Below are 9,310 nucleotides of genomic sequence, written 5' to 3'. Positions count from 1 at the left end.
TGAGCACTGGTTGATATGGTTATGCCTAACTAGGAGCGTATCATACACTTGACCGGCCTATTGGTTGTGAGATAACTAGAGTACTACAACAATTTTTAGTATATATTACATTAAAAAATAACACTTATTTAAAAGTGCTATTAATAAGCAATTAAAAAAACACACGACCGAATATGTGAAATTTCATTTCGCGCCATATGAAATATATAACTAGGCGCCAAATGAAAATAAGAGACACGGAAGCACACAGTAAACTAGTCTCAGCCTCCGAACCCCTAAGCCTCCATTGAATCCCTAATTTCTGGTTTCATTTCTTTGCCTCTCTTTCTTTCTTTCTTTCGTCTCTTTGCTTCTCTTTCTTTCTGGTTTCCTAGTCTCTTTCTTTGCTTCTCAGCTTCTCTTTCATGCTTCTCAGCTTCTCTTTCTTTCTCTTTTTTTTTTTCGTCTACACAACCAAGCAGAGCATCGCTCAACAACCCTTTTATTCAAACTTCACTATTTATTCTTCTATGTCGTCTAAAATTATGAAAAACCCGAAGAACCATTCTTTCAGGATCTGGGTTTTCACTTCCTCGCCTTTTTTCTTCATGGGTATGTCAATTTCTTTACTGGGCTTTCGTTTTTTTTCCATCTTCTTTATTGTGTTTTCTTGATCTTTTGTGCTCTGATGTGTTATGTATAGCTTTAGGTGAAACCCATTTGGGAATTTCACTGTTCAGGTTACATTTTTTTTCTTTCCTTTCTTTACAGCGTCACTGCATTTTTAAGCTCTTCAGTTTTTTTTTTTGGTTGAGTTTTTTTGAAATTGGACCAAGAGGTCTTGGGGGTTCTTAAAAGGTTCCAAGATTTGGTTTAGCTTTTCAAAAAATGTGAGGAATTTTTTTATAGGTGAAAGTAATTTCATTTTAATTTTGGAGCTGAGAAATTTTCATATTTGGCATCTTGATGCTTTCCATTCCTTAATTCCTTTAGATTTATTCTTTATTTGCTTGATCAGCCAATTTATGGTGTTACCTTTATTCAAGCTTATTGAATGCTAGTAAATTCCATGTCTTTATCATTTATTGACCATCACGAGTATTTACAATTTCTAAAGGTATGGTTGATTATTTTTGTCCAATATTTACATTATCAATCCTTTTATGCTGTAATTTACCTTGGTCTGTATGTTGAACAAGGAAAATCTCCATATAATTTTTTTATAGGTTAACATTTAGCTCAAAGCTGTTCCTTTAACCCTATTGATTTGAACTTGTTGAGTTTTATGGCTTTCAATATATGTAGAAAGCTGATGGCACAACCGAAGTATTGATGAAGAAAAAAACTTAGAGGTGAATTGGTTGAACTCTAAGGAATAGTTTGAATGATCAAGTTGAAAATGGCTACAAATATGACGACTGATCAAGGTCCTGATAGAAATGGTACTGTGTGGACTATAGATCAGAAGCTTGATCAACCCATGGACGAAGAGGCTAGAAAGCTTAAAAACATGTACACAGAAAAGGTATACTTGTTTCTTGTTCTTGGAGATCTCTTTCTCTTAGTCTTTCATCCTTTTGAAATACCTATCAAAGTCAAACTCATGATACCTGGCAAAATGTTTACTTCAAAAGCTTTGGATTTTTCTCACAATATGGGAAATCGTCAAAATGGATATTACCGATATAGAAGGGATTGCTGCAATATAGTTGTATGCTTGTGCTCAGGGTAGATTACAATTCTCTAGGCCCTATTTTAATTTCCTGTGGGATGTATTCTGAAAATGGCGGGCAATGAGATTAATGAATTTGATGAAATTGAGCATATTATGATAGTTGCATGGTTCCTTTACTGAATTGCTTTTGTTTTGTTTAGAAAATATTAGCACTGATACTTCTGTATTTTTCACTTCTGAGCTAGACGTTATTTGTGCACATCTTACTTCATAGAAAGAATGTAGAAATACGCTTCTCTCAAAATTTTATTGTTGATTTGTATGTTCTACTTTAATTTGCTTGTGCGATGCATTCAAAATGGCCAGCTACTAGCCATGAGAGTAAACAAAAATTTATAGAAATTTAGCATGTGATGCTACGTATTTAGTTCCTTTGTTGATTTGGTTTTGTTCTGTCTTGTCCAGAAGCTTTCAGCAGTAATGCTTCTGCAACTTGCATTCCAGAGCCTTGGAGTGGTATATGGAGATTTAGGCACATCTCCGTTGTATGTTTTCTACAACACTTTCCCTGATGGAATTAAAGACCCAGAAGATTTGATTGGAGCTTTATCTTTGATAATATACTCGCTTACTCTTATTCCGCTTCTCAAGTAGGTGCTAATTGTTTGTAGAGCAAATGATAATGGTCAAGGTAAAGTGTTCTCAACCTGGAAAGTTGATTTGCCGAAGTTAATCTTCTAATGCTTGCATATAAATTTTATATATTTCTTGTTAAAATAAATTGAAAAATGAAGATACAAAGAAACAGGGATTATTTATGAATAGCATGATTGAAAAATGAAGATACAAAGAAACAGGGATTTAAGTATTTATGTTTCAGAGAAGAAATATGATAATCTAGATGTTGTTTATGTATTTTATGGTATTTTATAGTCGTTCTACATTTAGTGAACACTCATTTGCCGCAAGAACCAAGAGGTGGTTGGAGGGATATGCATTTATGAAGAACACAATGCTTATTCTTGTCCTTATTGGCTCTTGTATGGTAATTGGGGATGGAATTTTGACTCCAGCCATTTCAGGTCTATATTTCTTTGTTCTGATTCTCTTCAGGAGAGAGCAGAAACCCATTTTAATAACTGTTTAAGGATACCTTCACTTAATTCCTTCTAATATTTTTGTCTCTTGACCAAAATTTATAAAAAGAAATTGATATAAAATTGTTGTCCAATCATAGTACCAGCTGTCAGCTTGCTGCCTTTTACTTTTTCCCTGAAAGCTCCTTTGCTATTAAATCTGCCATATATACCATACAGCTTTTCAAGGACCACAAGAGTGACAATTTGTATAGCCATGCCCATTCTGCCCCATATACATACACTATGCCATAGGCCACCTTTCAAAGCGTTTCACTTGACTATACTTGTTGATGATCTCCTTCCTACCCTTTCAAACAAGTCAAACTTTCTTGGTTCAATTAGAAGATACTTTTTCGATTAAAAAAATGTAATGTTTATGAGATACTTAATTGTAATGTTCTTTTGCAGTGTTGTCAGCTATTGGTGGGATTAATGTTGGCCACCCCATGATAAGTAATGGTATCTACATTCATCCGAGTTTGAATATTTTCTATTATTTGGTGCAATTCTATCTTTTCCAATTCTGAAATTTATTTTGTTTCCGTGTCAGACATAGTTGTACTTGTTGCTGTTATTGTCCTAGCCATTTTGTTTAGCATTCAACCATCAAAAAAGAGTGTGGAATAGATTAAAGGTGGAAAAGAAGTTTAAAACCTGATATTTTTACTGGTCTACTGGTCTGATATTTTTACTTAATCGTTTTCAATCATGGGGTATCCAACAAATAATAATGCCAAACAAGGAGAAACTTGCATTATTTATATCCATGGGTTATAGCAGCTCAAGATGACTTGGGGCCCTTTCTGAGATTCTTTTAGTTTGCTGCAATACTTAGCATCTAATGATGAAATTATGGGCTAACTGTGGTACAGGTAGAGCTTTATTTTTGGGACTTTTCTCATGCACAAGGCAGATATCGCTAATAAATCACAGTGACTATTTGTAGAATGTTGACCATTAATTTAAGACAAAGATGAGTTATTCAAAGCTCAAACTGATGGTAAATGACGATCTATCCCCGTCCGTCATATATTGACTAGCCTTCAATGTAACAAAAAATAAAAATAAAAATCGGAGGCCTCATGTTCTTTTGAACTAGCTGGAAAATTGTCACAGTTTATCCTTATGTTTAGTGAACCACTTAGATACAAAATTACCCTCTGTCAAGAAGTATTATGTGATCACATCAACCACTAGGAAAACATAATTCAGTCCAGTTATTCAAGTATTTAGAGATTGTTAAGCATAAAGAAATTCCTAGTTATGCAGTGAGAAAATATCATTCATCCTATGTATCAAGTTGTATTAAACTTTTATGACTGGCTAATTTAGCATAAGAGTTTCTTGATATGAAATATAGGTGAATGAATCCAAGGAAAATTTGTTACACATACCTAGTGATAATTTTTTTTATCCCCATCTCTATTTGGCAGTAATTCTTGATTTCTTGTTTGAATGAAAAATGTGCACCTGTGTTCTTTCTTTCTTTATTATGGTTTTCTCTCTCACTCTCACTCTCACTCTCTCTTGCCCCTAGCCCCTCTTTCCTGTGTGGTAACTTGTTGAATTTTTCAGTAATAAAAGAAATATATATATACCTCTGGCAGCCGAGCTACTGGTTTTATCTGTTTGAGACTTCCATCATCAAACCATCAATCTTCGATTTTTATTTCTTTTCCCTCAATCAATATTTTATTATTTTATATACTCTAGATCTTTAAAAGTTAAAATATATTGGATTTGCAGTCAAGTTACTAGTTTCGTTGGTCTCTTGGATTTCAATATCAAACTACCAAATTGTAATTATCACATCTCTGCATATTAACTTCGTTAGTGATTGACATTTGTTTTGCAGTATCAAATATTAGAAAAGAGGAACGAAATGTCCTCTGAGACAATGCTGTTGCTGTGGAGCATGAAGGAGAAGTATAATAATAATTCAAGATTTAAGAACTACTTTGACACGCTGCCAGAAGAATTTCATACAGGTGCTTAAACTTGCTGTAGAATGCTTAGATGCATATATGAAATTTCATTTCAACTTGTGATTATTCTTTTAGTTTTGTTCCTTTAGGAAAAAATATGATATATGGTGTCGTTACACAATATTTTATCAAATCCATTACTACCTTTAACATAAAATAATGCTAAGTATATCTCACTGCAATCTAACCCAATCCGATCCATTCAACAAACCATAAAGTTGGTTGGCTTTTTGCTCCAATTGTGCTTCTTTGGTTTCTCTTAATTGGAGGAATTGGCATATACAACATATGGAAGTATGATAGCAGCGTTTTGAAAGCTTTTTCACTTGTGTACATATACCGGTATTTTAAAAGGGGAAAGAGAGATGGTTGGACTTCTCTAGGAGGCATTATGCTTAGTTTAACAGGTAAACTAAAGTTTCTTGCAGTTGATGTGTTTCTCCTTTCCAAACCTAATTTTGGTCCATGAAACTAAAATAAAAAATCCTGACTGTTTATTCTGTACAATATACAGGAACCGAAGCTCTTTTTGCTGACCTATCCCACTTTCCAGTTTCATCTATACAAATTGCATTTACTGTAGTTGTATTTCCTTGCCTTCTTTTAGCCTACTCTGGACAAGCAGCATACCTTATGAACAATTCAGATCACATAGTTGGTGCCTTCTATCATTCTATTCCAGGTTCATTTTACTTTTAATTTTTAAAATTAAAGAACAGGAAGTCTAGGTTCTGCAATTTCGTGTTTTATCATGCAATATTAGTACAGACTCTTATCGTACTTTCTTTAGAGGCATTTAATAAAATCTTGCTTCTTGTGTTCGTCACAACACGAAGAGTACTTATCATAGGTCATTGCTCATTGAAGTTAGTTTCTCAATATTTAAATTTTGGTTCTCGCAGCCTTTAATCTCTAGAATAGTGGTAAAGGTGAAAAATGGGCGGTCTACTTGCCAACAACATTTTATTCAACAACCATAAAATCGATTTCCTTTTCATTGTCAAAAAAAATTAAATTCTATGTTATCCACTAATATTGATGAAAAAAATGATTGAGTTGGGTGTTGGGAAGTGTGTGTGTGTGTGTGTTTCTAGAAAGAAAAAAACAAAGCAAAAAGGAAAAAGAAGGAAGAGAATTTATAGTATTGTAGGTTTGTACTAGTCAGCGTGCTTATAAAGATTATTTCATTATTGGTTTTGCAGATTGCATATATTGGCCAGTGTTTGTTATTGCAACTGCAGCTGCTGTGGTTGCAAGTCAGGCCACCATATCTGCAACTTTCTCATTGATCAAGCGGGCTCTTGCTCTTGGCTGTTTTCCAAGAGTCAAAGTTGTGCATATATCTAAAAGGTTCCTGAATCAGGTTTATATTCCAGATGTAAATTGGATCCTTATGATTCTTTGCATTGCTGTGACAGCTGGGTTCAAAAATCAAAACCAAATTGGAAATGCCTCTGGTAAGTCTTTTATATGATTAATTGTGAAATATGTTGATCCATTATCCATGGGACAACATATCTCTACTAGGAAAGCAGCATATAAGTTTAACTGATTCCTTGTGTCATTTTCCCATCACAGCATAAAATATACCCTCCTGATAGTCTTAATCTATTTATAGTATTAGCGTTTGGATGGTGATTTCATACCAATGGGTATTGTGCATATATTTGTAGATCCACATGTAGCGTAAGCTTATGATTTATTTGTACATATAATCATGGAGACATTTGTATATACCTTTTAGTAAAAGCGGTAGCATAAACAAAATGATTCTCTAAAAGTCCATTAAGATTTAGTGTTCTCCTTAGCCTTATTTTTTTTCCCTTGGTGGCGGACTGGTCACATAACATGAATGCTGTGCTTGTGCATTAGTTGCACCACATTGACAGGGTAAAGAGTCATTCAAAGGGTCATTATTTGTTTGTTTAAAATTTTCTTTTTCTTTAAGATTCTCTTCCTCATCATACCATTTTTATCTCATCACTTGACAAATATTGATGTTCTCACTTTTGCATGGATTTTTGGGTCAGCCTTTTCTCTTCTCTCAAAAGGCAGTATGTTCCTAGGTGGGCCCAAATAAAAGTTATTGTCCCTGACATCTCAAATTGTTTTTTTTTTCAACATCTCTTATTGACTTGCATTAGAATCTACTTCCCCAAGCTGTATCCAGTGAAGTGATTATAACATAACTTTTTGGAAAATCTAATTCAGACAGGACAGCAGTATATACATGCACATCGTAGTAATCTTAATTTTGACATTTTGTTTTTGTACGTGAGAGCCATGCTAACATTTTGATTTTCCTGAAAAACGTAGGGACTGACTTCAGTAATTTGAATTCTGCATTTTACAAAAGGGACAGCTGTTGTAATAGTCATGTTGGTGAAAACTTTTCTCATGATTTTAGTGATGATACTAGTGTGGTGTTGCCATTGGATTCTTGTCTTGATCTTCACTGTCTTATCATTAGCAGTGGAGTGCACGCACTTCTCCGCTGTAGTCCTCAAGGTTAATCAAGGCGGGTGGGTTCCTCTCGTGATATCAGCAGTATTCTTCGCCATCATGTATATATGGCATTATGGTACCCTGAGATGCTACGAGATTGAGATGCATAATAAGATTTCAAAGGCATGGATTATTGGACTTGGTCCTAGTTTAAGGCTTGTTCGTGTGCCTGGAGTAGGATATGTGTGCCGTGTGTCCCTGAATTCTATCACTTCTTTTATCTAGGAGGTATGTTTTTCAACCTGATTTGAGTATCTCTGTTTTGGTAGGGTGTTTTCATAAATCCAGCCTTCATTGAGCCATTTGGACTTACTTTAATTGAGGTGATTATTTTTAACTTTGGTTTTAGATATTGATTAATGTGAAGTCCAACATGATCTCTTTTATTTATTCTACAAAATGGAAATAAATTACTAATACAGAAATAAAAAAGTTAAATAATGCAATTTGGTGGTGCTACTGTTTTGTGTTCTCATTAACTGGCCTTTTTTTCTTATTTGCTCATAAGCAGTTGCTTCAACTAAATTGGGGAAGATATTGAACTCCTATGCCATTTTAACTTGTCCTTTCACTGTGAATCTCTCCTATGCATTCCTAGTAAATCTAATATGTCCGATGCAATTGTTTAAATTCTGCAGCCAGACTTGAATGTGAGGGAAAAGATACTAATCCTAATTGACACATGGCAAGAAGCCTTCGGGGGACCTCAGGGGAGATATCCTCAATACTATGCAGCATATATTGAACTGAAGTTAAACACCACACTAGGATTAGACACAAGATAGATGCAAAATAAAGTTATAATATATAATTGCATGGTCACCTGATAAAGTTATAATTAGGTAATTAACTTTTTTTATGTACTATTTCAGTTTACTATAACTTTAAGTTGAAGCATTAATTATTTAAATTTTGTTGTAGCTAAGCAAATGGACTCACAACAAAGACAAGTGCACAAAGGATGATGAATTGAAGGATGGAGCAAGTTTGGTTTACTTTTGTGTATCTTGTAATGTTTCTATTTTTCATTTTTGAAGTAAAAATTGTTCAAGATTATAAAACTTTATTATGTTATGTTTTCAAACTTAAGTTAGAACTAAGATCTCATGAAGTAGACACATTCATGGTTTGAATTAGTTATTGTTTAATGTAATACTTATAGTTTATCAATCTATTGAGAATTACATTTTATGATTAATTTTGAATTTTTTTATCAAAATACAATAATGAAAATCTTTTAATTAAAAAAAAACCATATAAGTATAATTATCAAAATAAAATTTAAAATTTTATTACTATATGTTATGATTTAAAAGCATATTATAAGCGTAAAAAATCGTTATGGTTTATATAATATAACAAACTAAAAATGTTATCAAAATAATCAAATGTAACAGTTGAAAAGTGTTATGAAAAAAATACAAGATTAAACTTCAAATTTATAATCAAAAACTCTATCTAAATGTTATTATTTGAATATTATAGCACCTAAAAATGTGTTATTGAATAGTTTAAGATAACACCGAACATAACATTAAAAAAATGTTATAGAAAAGACTGGACTTTTAATAACAGGGGCTACGTTAGCATTTTCAGAAGTGCTATCAATAGTCCCAGATAGCACTTTTTAAGTGTTATGAATACTGTTTTTTCTTGTAGTGGTGCTAGGTACGTTGGGCCAACTCCAAGGCTGGTTTTACAGAGAATAGGGCAAAGGGCCCCGGGGTGACTCATTAGTCCCATATCCTAGGGCGTTGAGCCAATATGATTTATTAATCATGTATAAGGGCGCTGAGCCCCAGTATGTTTCCATAATCATGTAATTTGGGCATTGGACCCTGGTATGATTCATTGATCGTTTATCTTGGGCTATTGGCCCATAGGACATTGTAGTCATTTATATGGATGGTATGCATGCATGAGGATGGTTATTACTACCAGGCATGCTTATTATGATTTGGTAATATGTTATTAATTGCTTATGAGCATGTTTACGTTTTCTTACTGAGCCTTGGCTCACGAGTTCT

General features: G+C 33.5%; 1 pseudogene; it reads left to right on the top strand.

The window, feature by feature from the left end:
* The first annotated feature begins 203 nt into the window (after positions 1 to 203).
* Positions 204 to 8,068, top strand: LOC133815433 (potassium transporter 11-like; annotated as a pseudogene).
* The last annotated feature ends 1,242 nt before the right edge of the window (positions 8,069 to 9,310 follow it).

This window comes from Humulus lupulus, chromosome 2 (assembly GCF_963169125.1).
Source record: "Humulus lupulus chromosome 2, drHumLupu1.1, whole genome shotgun sequence".
Classification (NCBI taxonomy): domain Eukaryota; kingdom Viridiplantae; phylum Streptophyta; class Magnoliopsida; order Rosales; family Cannabaceae; genus Humulus; species Humulus lupulus.
This window is presented reverse-complemented; position numbering and strand designations above follow the sequence as displayed.